Source organism: Leptodactylus fuscus, chromosome 3, assembly GCF_031893055.1.
Source record: "Leptodactylus fuscus isolate aLepFus1 chromosome 3, aLepFus1.hap2, whole genome shotgun sequence".
Lineage (NCBI taxonomy): Eukaryota > Metazoa > Chordata > Amphibia > Anura > Leptodactylidae > Leptodactylus > Leptodactylus fuscus.
This window is the reverse complement of record NC_134267.1, coordinates 228,026,007-228,038,016: the sequence shown is the minus strand read 5'-3', so window position 1 is coordinate 228,038,016 and position 12,010 is coordinate 228,026,007.

Here is a 12,010-nt window from a genome sequence, read left to right as displayed (position 1 = left end):
TTATGGTTTGCTTAAATATTAACTCCATAGAGGCTTAAATGGCCCTTAGTATTTTACTTATATTAATTGACATCAATCTAAACAACTGCTGTAAGAATCTAATAGGCAAGACATGTCAGTATGCGGTTCACACTAATTGACATCCGTCTAAACTAACTGCCGTTAGAATCCAATAGGCAGGACATGCCAGTGTACTGCTAGTGCCGGTTATGCGGCCGGACGAGTACGCGCATGCGTATTAAACCCGACACACGAGCGGTCGTTCGTCGACTCGGCTCGGCTTTTCCCGTAACCTAGTGCCGTGCAATACGCATGCGCACTAGGTTAAACACACGAGCGGGCCCGACCGCTCTCCCTAGACACGAGCATCTCGGAGTAGCGATCCAATTTTATTCAAATAAGCTGGATGTCTCTACAATCCACAGTCATTATGTGGATTGTATAATATATGACCTTCAGGCTTGAGTTCTAAGTAAGTAACGGGGAGTTCTTAGCAACACCTGGCACGTGACCCTCCCCTCCAGCCCGCCCAGGTGTAATAAGCCCGCGTTACACACGTAGCCCATACACTCCACGCTGTGCATCACATTCTACTCATACAAGGAAGCTCCTGCTCCTGATTCATGCTCCTAACTCCTTGTCTGGTACAGTAATTTATTTATTTATTTATTTATATATTTCATTATTGTCTAAGCCATGCCTATGAAATACTTGGTTACCCTACTCTTTTATTATTAGAACATTTGCTGACCTGCATTATACTACAGTTGGTCACTTTATGTAGCTACAACTATCACCAATAGCTGGGGTAGCAACTTTGTTTGACTTTGCTGGATTAATGACAAACAACGATAAATACTTGTGTAATGGAACATTCATATTTAAGACCTGCCATTCTACCTATTTTTATATGTTTATATATTTATATATTTATATGCATATTTTTATTTATTTTGCCTTCTGTTGCATTTATTTATTATGCCATTTGTTATTTTTATTAGGGTATATTGTGTGTTTTGTGACACTTGAAAAAGGGGAATCCCCGAAACGCTGTGTTGTAGCGTCGTGTTTTTAAGAAAGTGGAATAAAGTGCGTGTATTGGTTTATCCCAAGAGAGTAGCGCGGTTTTCTTCATATCCATCGGTCATTCTCCTGCATCTTCTGTTCCCTAAGGGGTTCTGGATTGAATTACTGCTGCTGCCAATCTTCCTTGTATTGTATTAACAATCTATTCCTGTGGTTGCTCGGTATTATCATTTGTTCCTCATAGCTATACAGTAGGTTACCTCTCTGACCTACAGCAGGTTGAGTCACCATATAAGCAGGTCCAAGTCCACAAGGTACCTGTTTTTCCTCAGGAGTGTTTTCCTCACACACTCCTTGTGTGTATCAGACACCTAACTGAGCTTCCTTCCCCAGTAAAATAGCCCTAAGGAAGCTCACCTGTGACTGCCCCGGACTCGGGGCAAAACCCGTGGTGGAGTAAGGGTGTGGCCTGGAAGGCTCCCACTACCAACCTGCCCTCCAGTCCAGAAAAGCCAGCCCATAATAAGGAACAAGTGTTCCAGCAGACTATGCTCTGCGAGAACATGATTGCTCTGGCTTTCCTTTATCTCGCCTGGCTGAGGAAACCAGGAGAGATATACACTCCCTCCACCACCTTACCGTACACTTTACCACATATCCCCCCCCCTCTTCTCTAGACCAGAGGTCTGGGCATTTCTACTGAACAGACAGCAGACCCTGGACAATGCATCCGCATTTCCTTGTAATTTGCCTGGTCTATGTTCAAGTTTAAAACAGAAATTTTGTAAAGAGAGAAACCATCTGGTCACCCTGGCATTTCTCTCCTTATTTTGCTTCATCCAGGCCAGTGGAGCGTGATCGGTCACCAACACAAACTTTCTACCCAGCAGATAATATTTTAGGGACTCTAGGGCCCACTTGATGGCCAGACACTCTCTCTCGACTATGGCATAATTTTTCTCTGCTGGGGTCAGTTTCCTACTCAGGTACATCACTGGGTGTTCTTCCCCATTTACTACCTGTGACAGCACGGCTTCCAACCCTGTATCCGATGCCTCCGTCTGAACCAGAAACTGTTTTCTGAAATCTGGGGAGATTAGCACTGGTTGTTCACACAGAGCGGACTTTAGACTCTGAAAAGCCTTCTCAGCCTCTGGGGTCCATTTTACCATGACTGACTTACCGCCCTTTGTTAAGTCCGTCAATGGTGATGCAATGGAGGCAAAATTGGGCACAAACTGGCGGTAGTATCCGGTAATGCCCAGGAAGGCCTTGACCTGTTTTTTTGTTAGCGGTCTGGGCCAATTCTGTATCACTTCAATTTTATTTATCTGGGGTTTCACCAATCCCTTACCAATAATGTAGCCCAGGTATTTTGCTTCCTCCAGACCCACTGCACACTTCTCAGGGTTTATGGTCAGGCCTGCATCACTGATGGAGTCTAGGACGGCCTGTACCTTACAGAGGTGACTTTTCCAGTCGGGCGAGAAAATGACCACATCGTCCAGGTAGGCAGCGGCATAATCACAATGTGGTCTCAAGATCAGATCCATCAGCCTCTGAAATGTCGCAGGGGCCCCATGTAACCCAAATGGCATCACTACATATTGGAACAGGCCTTCAGGAGTGGAGAATGCCGTCTTTTTTTTTGCCGCATCAGATAATGGTATCTGCCAATAACCCTTTGTAAGGTCAAGTGTTGTGATGTACCTGGCACTCCCCAGCCTCTCTATCAGTTCATCCACTCGGGGCATGGGGTATGCATCAAATTTTGAAACCTCATTTAATTTCCTGAAGTCATTACAGAACCTCCATGTCCCATTGGGCTTTGGGATTAGTACAATGGGGCTTGACCATTCGCTGCTTGACTCCTCAATGACTCCCAGTTCAAGCATGCGCTTGACCTCAGAGGATACCGCCACTCTGCGGGCTTCTGGTATCCTGTACGGCTTCAGGCTCACTTTAGTATTGGGCTCAGTTTTAATATGATGTTTTATCAGGTGCGTTCAGCCGGGTAGGTCAGAAAACTTGCCCCTGTTGCGCTGTAGGAACTCCTTTACCTCCTGTTCTGGTGTCCTGACAGGGCCTCTCCTATTCTTACTGGGGGAATGGGCTGTAACCCTTCTTTAACCACAGTCGGGGCGGCTACCAAAGCCTCTCTATCCTTCCATGGCTTGATGAGGTTTATGTGGTAAATCTGGAAGGGTTTTCTCCTGCCTGGCTGATGCACCTTATAATTCACCTCACTCACCTTTTCTACAATCTCATAGGGACCCTGCCACCTTGCCAGAAACTTACTCTCAACGGTGGGAACTAGAACTAAGACCCGGTCCCCTGGATTAAAGGTCCTCACCCGGGCAGACCTGTTGTAAATTCTGCTCTGGGCCTCCTGAGCTTGTTGCATATGCTCCCTGACAATGGGCATCACGGTCTCTATTCGGTCCTGCATCTGGGCCACATGTTCAACAACACTTTTATATGGGGTGGCCTCAGTCTCCCAGGTCTCTTTGGCAATATCTAGCAAACCCCTTGGATGCCGGCCATAAACTAACTCAAAGGGGGAAAACCCTGTAGATGCTTGGGGTACCTCCCTGATGGAGAACATAAGATACGGTAACAGACAGTCCCAGTCCCGGCCATCCCTTTCCACTACCTTTTTCAACATGTGTTTGAGAGTTTTATTGAACCTCTCCACTAATCCATCAGTTTGGGGGTGGTACACTGAGGTACGGATATGCGCGATTTTAAACAATTTGCATAGTTCTTTCATAACGTTTGACATAAAGGGGGTACCCTGGTCCGTAAGTATTTCTTTGGGAATTCCTGTGCGAGAGAACATGTAAAACAACTCCCGAGCTATATTTTTGGAGGCCATGTTTCTTAAGGGAACTGCCTCCGGGTACCTGGTGGCATAGTCTAACACAACCAGAATGTATTGATGTCCCCTAGCGGATTTGTCTAGAGGCCCCACCAGGTCCATTGCAATTCTTTCAAATGGTACCTCAATGATAGGAAGTGGCACCAACGGGCTACGGTAGTGGGGTGTGGGGGCACTTAATTGGCACGTGGGGCATGACTCACAGTACCTCCTCACCTCTTCATATACCCCAGGCCAAAAAAAACGTTGGAGGACTCTCTCTTGTGTTTTACTAGTCCCCAAATGACCCCCCAACACATGATTATGAGCCATATCTAACACCATGCGACGGTACAGTTTTGGCACCAAAAGCTGTTCCACAATTTCATTGTTACACTTGGTGACTCGATACACCAGGTCCCTATTCATAGAAAAGTGTGGAAATTTGTGGTCAGCTTCGGGATCCTGTGGTACACCATTTATTACCGTGACATTGGCACGTGCAGTACTCAAAGTGGGGTCTCTTGCTTGCTCAGTCCCAAAGTTACCCCGAGACACTCCTAAATCTAGCACCTGCTGCCCTGGTGGGGAAGTTTCTTCTTCTTCCCCGGCTAACACTTGCAGGGGGAACCATTCATCCTTGCACACCTCAGGTTCATTCACATTTTTCCCCAAATTAGTTTTACTATTTCCCGGGGTCCCTGCACATGAACCATTATTTCCAGAGAAAGGAACAGATTCTGCTGGAGTTACTTCACTGGCAGCAGGAGCGTTACCTTTCTTCCATAATTCCCAAAACAATGGGAAATTACGGCCCAAAATTACCTAATACATGAGCCGTTTTACCACACTGACCTCATAGGTCACTGTCCCAGAGGGAGTTGCCAGTTTAACTGAGGCCACAGGGTAAGCTATAATATCCCCATGGATGCATAACACTTTCACCTGCTTGCCTTTTATATAGTCCCCAGTCACAAGGCTGGCTTTAACCAAAGTCACTGAGCTACCAGAGTCCAGCAGGGCTGTTGCCGAGCGGTCATTAACCCTTAACATGCATGCATGTGGCTCAGTCCCTGGCATGGCTGCACACACCGGTACAGCAAATAGCGACTGCCGCCTATTAGCGTCACACTCCATGAGCTCTGAAGTAAGAGGGCAATGGGCGGCCACATGTCCCCACTCATAACACCTCCAGCACTGGAGGGACCCAGGCCTTTTCAACAGGGAGTCATTTCTAGGACCTGTGGGCCCCTTAGGTTCAAGTTCAGTCTTTTGCCCTCTCCCGAGGTCCAGAGCCCTGTTCCCTCTTGCACTTTTCCACACTCCTCCCACTGTACCCTTCTTACCCACCAATGTCACGGGACGGGCAGTCCTGAAAGGAGTTGGTGCTGTGGAAACATCATGGAGGAAGTCCTCGGTCGCTATGTACCTTTCGACCAGGTTGACCAGTTGATCAGCAGTCTTGGGGTCCCCGTGTCCAACCCAGCGTTGTAGCTCTGCTGGCAGCGCCCTGAAGAAGTGATCGACGACCACCTTTTCCACAATTTGGGCGGGTGTGCAGGTCTCTGGTTCCAGCCATTTGCGTACCAGATGGATTAGGTCATACATCTGGGACCTGGTGGGTTTGTCAACGGTGTAGGTCCAACTGTGCACTCTCCTAGCGCGAACTACTGGTGTGACACCCAGGCGAGCAAGGATCTCAAACTTTAGTTTGGTATAGTCCCGGACATCCTGCTCCCTGAGGTCATAGTAGGCCTTTTGGGGTTCACCGGAGAGGAAGGGCGCAATCACATCTGCCCACTCGGCAGACCCTCTCTCTCTGCCACTCTCTCAAACACCGTGAGGTAGGCCTCGGCGTCATCATCAGATGTCATTTTCTGCAACACCTGCTGTACAGCCCTCTTTACCTTGGCAGTCTCAGGCAGGATTACCTCCATTCGTCGGGCTTGAGTCGTGCCAGACTCTCGGAGTGCAGCCATCTGCTCTATTAACAGGCGGTTTGTTTCCTGTTGCAGCGCCAGGGCCTGTTGTTGTTGCACCTGGACCTGTATCAGCTGCTTTAATACCTCTTCCATGGTATTGGACTGTCCTTGCAAAGTTGCAGCAGCTTTCACCCAGGACATATACTTCTGGCTCTTTTAATGTCTGCCACACACAGTTGTCCAGACTTCGGTTATGCCGTTGTGCCCCGCGTCCTCCACCAATTGTAAGGGGTTCAGCTCACACAGTTGGGAACGGCAATGACACCATGCAGACAGGTAGTAGAATAAACAAAGTCCAGTGTTTTATTTGGGCATTCGGCATAAAACACTGTGCCAGCAAAGAAACAAAACAACAAACAAAACCTAAGCCTTGTCCGGCTCTAGCTATACAGTAGGTTACCTCTCTGACCTACAGCAGGTTGAGTCACCATATAAGCAGGTCCAAGTCCACAAGGTACCTGTTTTTCCTCAGGAGTGTTTTCCTCACACACTCCTTGTGTGTATCAGACACCTAACTGAGCTTCCTTCCCCAGTATATAGCCCTAAGGAAGCTCACCTGTGACTGCGCCGGACTCGGGGCAAAACCCGTGGTGGAGTAAGGGTGTGGCCTGGAAGGCTCCCACTACCAACCTGCCCTCCAGTCTAGAAAAACCAGCCCATAATAAGGAACAAGAGTTCCAGCAGACTATGCTCTGCTAGAACATGATTGCTCTGTCTTTCCTTTATCTCGCCTGGCTGAGGAAACCAGGAGAGATATACACTCCCTCCACCACCTTACCGTACACTTTACCACAATATGATATATCAGGCATGCCTGCTTTGTGTGGTAAATACATGAGGGGACTCAGCCATGTCTGCAGTGTCTATGGCAAATACAGGAGAGGACTCTGTAGCTGTATATATCCTGAGGTAATATTGCAGTATATATATATATATATATATATATATATATATATATATATATCAGCAGTGTGAAGTAAATACATGAGGGGACTCTGTGGCTGTATATATATTGAGGTAATATTGATATATATATATATATATATATATATATATATATATATATATATATATATATATATATACTACAATATTACCTCAGGATAACAGTGGTTATGCGAAAGAGCAGTGCTATCACCGAAAAATGACTCTGTCAATAAAATTAACCACAAGATATTACAACAGTTACTCGGTGACTCAAAAGTATACAAATCAATAGACACAGTCATGGCCACTGACGAAAGCACAAATTACCCTGTCAAATTCCTTAACACCTTGGAATTACCAGGCGTGCCTTCCCACACACTCGAGCTAAAGCTTGGCATCCCAATTGCTTTTCTGCAATAAAGCTTGGCATCCGCAATCTTGATGCACCCAGATTATGCAATGGCACAAGGCTACGTGTCACACAGCTGGGGAAAAGTGTCATTAAAGCCACTATACTTACAGGAGCAGCTAAAGGTGAAAGCGTCTTGATCCCCCGAATACCAATTATACCATCTAATTTGCCATTTCAATTTAAAAGACTCCAATTTCCACTCAAGTTGGCATTTACAATGACTATTAATAAGTCCCAAGGACAAACACTAAAACTGGCAGGAATACATTTAGCCACACCGTGCTTCTCTCATGGTCAGCTTTATGTCGCTTGCTCCCGCGTATCCAGCCCTGAAAACTTACATGTCTTGGCAGAAAATAACAAATCCTACAATGTGGTATATAGAAGTATATTAACTTGAAAATCCACGCTCACGAATACAGTATGTACATTTCAAGTTTACCATCTACCACCTAACCTAAAAAAAATATATATATATCCAAAAATACAAAGATTTCTATAGCAAGATTTCTAAATGCTCTGACAGTTTCACACGTCTGTCTCCACCCAATTCTCCAAACACTTCAGACGAAGTCGCGGGTAAAAGCTAGTCAATAATAATTATTAATAGAGATGAGCGAGTAGTACTCGATCCAGTAGGTATTCGATCGAATACTATGGTATTCGAAATACTCGTACTTGATCGAGTACCACTCGCTGTTCGAATGTAAAAGTTTGATGCAGAACCAGCATTGATTGGCCGAATGCTATACAGTCGGCCAATCAACGCTGGTTCTTCTCCTACCTTTAGAAGTCTTCTCCGTACAGCTTCCCCGTGGCGTCTTCCGGCTCTGAAGTCACTCTGCCAGGCATCGGGCCTGGGCAGAGCCGACTGCGCATGTCCGCTTGTAGTGCAGGCCAGGCCCAATGCCTGGCAGAGTGAATGAAGAGCCGGAAGACGCTGCAGGGAAGCTGCACGGAGAAGACTTCTCGGAGGATCCAGCTCGACCCTCAATCGTTGACTTGGTAAGTATAATTTGATCGAACGTTGCCTACTCTGAAACGAGCATTTTCCCCCCATAGACTATAATAGGGTTCGATATTCGATTCGGGGCTACTCGAAACATTTTACTGTTCGCTCATCTCTAATAATTAATAATAATTTATATCAATCTAGTATAATTTAATTTTGCATCGATGCTTCATCTTTATTGATGAAAGTGAATTCTCAAATCACCTTATTAAAAATAAAACTCCGCTCTCCTCCCTGTACTATGGGTCTTCCCTCCCGTAAAATCTCATATAACTGGTTCTAGCGTATTCCTTCTCTAACTTTATTAATACGTAGAACAAACAATACAGAACATAAATATTGGATAGCCTAAAGGAACAAAAACCCGTCGGTGACTTTCATGCAGTTAACCTTAAGCCAAGGTAAACTACGTGAGCTGCCACAAAAACCTTACATTAGACCCTTGGCCTCATGCACTCAAGTACTTTTGATTCACAATTGTTGATCACAGTATGGACTCGTGCTTTTCAATGGGCCCAGACAACCATAGTTTTTGCGATTGTGTGTCTGGGCCAACTGATGGAGAAGGTCCTATACTTATAGCCATGTAATTGTGGCTCTGTCAATTCATTTGGACTGTATGGGTCAATAAAAACCATGAATGACACATGGATACCAATCCGTGTGTCGTCTGTGCCATTTTCACTGACCTGGAGACTGCACAATGGTCTAATCTCCACCCAAAGCAAAAGTAATTTAAATAGCCAGTCACCAGACGGGCAACCAAAATGATTAGGGGAATGAGTGGACTGGAGTACAACGATAGATTAACAAACTTGGGGTTATTCAGTTTAGAGAAAAGACGTCTACGGGGAGATCTAATAACAATGTACAAATACATGAAGGGACAATACAGAGAACTTTCTAAGGATCTATTTACTCCTAGGCCAGTGACAGTGACAAGAGGACATCCTCTACACCTAGACCGGTGACAGTGACAAGAGGACATCCTCTACGTCTGGAGGAGAGAAGGTTTCACCAGAAACATAGAAGGGGATTCTTCACAGTAAGAACAGCGAGGCTCTGGAACTCTCTGCCCCAGGAAGTGGTGATGGCGGATTCACTGAACAAGTTCAAAGAGGGCTTGGATGCCTTTCTTGAAGAGAAAAATATAATGGGTTATGGTCTCTAGATTTTAAGGACACGTTGATCCAGGGTTTTATACTGACTGCCAGATTTGGAGTCGGGAAGGAATTTTTTCCCTGAAATGGGGCAATTGGCACGAGCCTCATGGGGTTTTTTGCCTTCCCCTGGATCAACACTGTAGGGGATTGTAGGGTTATAGGTTGGACTTGATGGACTAATGTCTTTATCCAACCTCATCTACTATGTAACTATGTAACTCCACTTTATTCCATATGACACACTGACCACAAGGTCCAAGACTCCACTGTATTGCAAGCCAAGACCCCCTTCCCTTAAAAAAAAATGGCTTCTGGGGCAGGTCGTTGCAAGCTAGCTCCTTCATGGTGAGATCATAGAAGCCGACCTGTTCTTCTGACAGCCGGGAGCCTTCTGAAGTCTTTCAGACTTGTCATAGGAATATAACTATTGCTGCTTCCTTAATAAGGTCTGTAGACCAGTAAGAGAAAAAAGCACAATATCCGGCACCCAAAAAAGTGAAGAAAATTAAAACAGCTTTTCATTGTCCATGGTAAATATCCAATCCATATTCTTCAGGGTGAGAACAAAACTTTGTGATAAACAATGACCTTCTTACATGTTTCAGAACTATATGTTCTGTAAGAAAATGACAGGAAAAGTCCTGGAAGGACGGTATATCTCCCCCAGAGCCACACGTATAGGTTCAGTTCCTTTGTGTAGTTAGTCGCCTAGCCGGGCAGGTATTTGTGTTGCCTATTTTGCCTGAAGGAAAAGCCTGTTTATTTTGTTTGCCTACACCTTTAAATTATTTTGTTGCAAAATAAACACACAGGGCTAAACCCTGTTGAACTTGATTTTTGGTGTCTGTCTCTGACTGTCTGGGTCAACTGCTCCTACCGCTGAGCCTACCTCCCCCACAATTCCTTAGTCATGGCATGAAACTCGCTGAATGTGTGTTGCTTAAATGTGCTTGAGTCAGTGGGTGAACACTAGTGTAAAGGAATTTATGTAATCTACGCTGTTCTATCAGGGCGTGCACCGAATCACAGAAACAACTCTCAGATAATAACAATCAAAACAGCAAAGCAAATAAATCACCATCTAATTAATAGGAAAATGCTTGTTCTCGTAACGTGTTAGCCAGTGGGTAGGAAATATATAAAAAAAAACAAAAAAAAAAAACTTAATAGTCTTCAGTAATTGATACCTTTTTAATGGCTAACTAATAGGGTTGAGCGATCGTGTTCAGAAAAAAATCGGATTCCGATCGCCGATCGAGAAAATTTCACGATCGTGATCGGAATTCCGAACACGATCGTTTTAGGTGGGATCGAGATCGATAGTATTTCCCACAATGCCTTCACACTGAGTATATACCGTATACTCAGTGTGAAGGCTCCGCTGCGGTTCCATAGGAATGAATGGAAGCAGCCGGCACACAGCCTTAACCCCCCTGCGCGCCGGCTGCCTCCATTCATTCTATGGGAGACTAAAGTAGCATCTCTAGCAGCTACTTACCTCCAGAGATGGCTGCTCCGGTGTCCTTCGCCTCGCTGCCGCTCCAGCTGCAGTCTTCTTCGCCTCGCTGCCCCCTCCCTGCCAGGTTAGGAGAGTGTGGGCGGGTTAGGAAAGTGTGGCGGGTACAGGGCGGGGAGACGTGACGTACACTCTCCTAACCCGCCCACACTCTCCTAACCTGGCAGGGAGGGGCAGCGAAGGGAGAAGAAGACTGCAGCTGGAGTGGCAGCGAGGTGAAGAACAGCGGACCAGCCATCTCTGGAGGTAAGTGGACACCAGGGGGGACTAAGTAGCCAGAGGAGTAAAAAAAAATCCTCTGGCTACTTAGTGATTCACTACACAGCATGGATTCTAACAATTGTTAGATTCCATGCTGTATAGTGAATAGGATTGCTTTTAAAATCTGATCTCCGATTAATAAAAAAAATCCCATTGACTTGCATTGGGATCGGAATTGGGATCGAGATCGGTTTCGAATGAAAAATGATCAGAAATCGGATTTTAAAATCGATCCTGAAAAGTCAAGATCGGCCTACTAACTAGTAATGATGACAGATTACAACGTTTCAGAACTCTGTTCCTTTCTCAAGTACCGGTAAATTTAAAAAAAAACATTTCTGAAGGATGCATATTTATGTACAAAAGGACACATAGGGATAGAATTCTAGGAGGAAGGGGGGTAGAGGATTATTAGTTATTGGTAGAAACAATGTAAACAATTCCAGGTTCTTATCAGTTCTCAACCTTTCTGCAATGAGGATCTTAATATCACCAATCACATGAAAATTTTGGTTTTAAGAGGGACTTTTAAATCAAGGAAAGAGCGACGGATTTATGAGTATAAACTTATGACCCTGCTACAAACACTGGAGAAGGGGTTAAATCTGTCACATGGGTTTATGGCATCTTACAGAAATCACTGACCTGAGACCCTGAGAACTGATAAGAACCTGGAATTGTTTACATTGTTTCTACCAATTACTAATAACCCTCTACCCCCCCCCCCCCCCCTTCCACCTAGAATTCTATCCCTATTAGAGATGAGCGAGTAGTGTTCGATCGGGTAGATGTTCGATCGAATACTACGGTAGTTGAAATACTCGTACTCGATCAAACACTACTAGCTGTTCGAA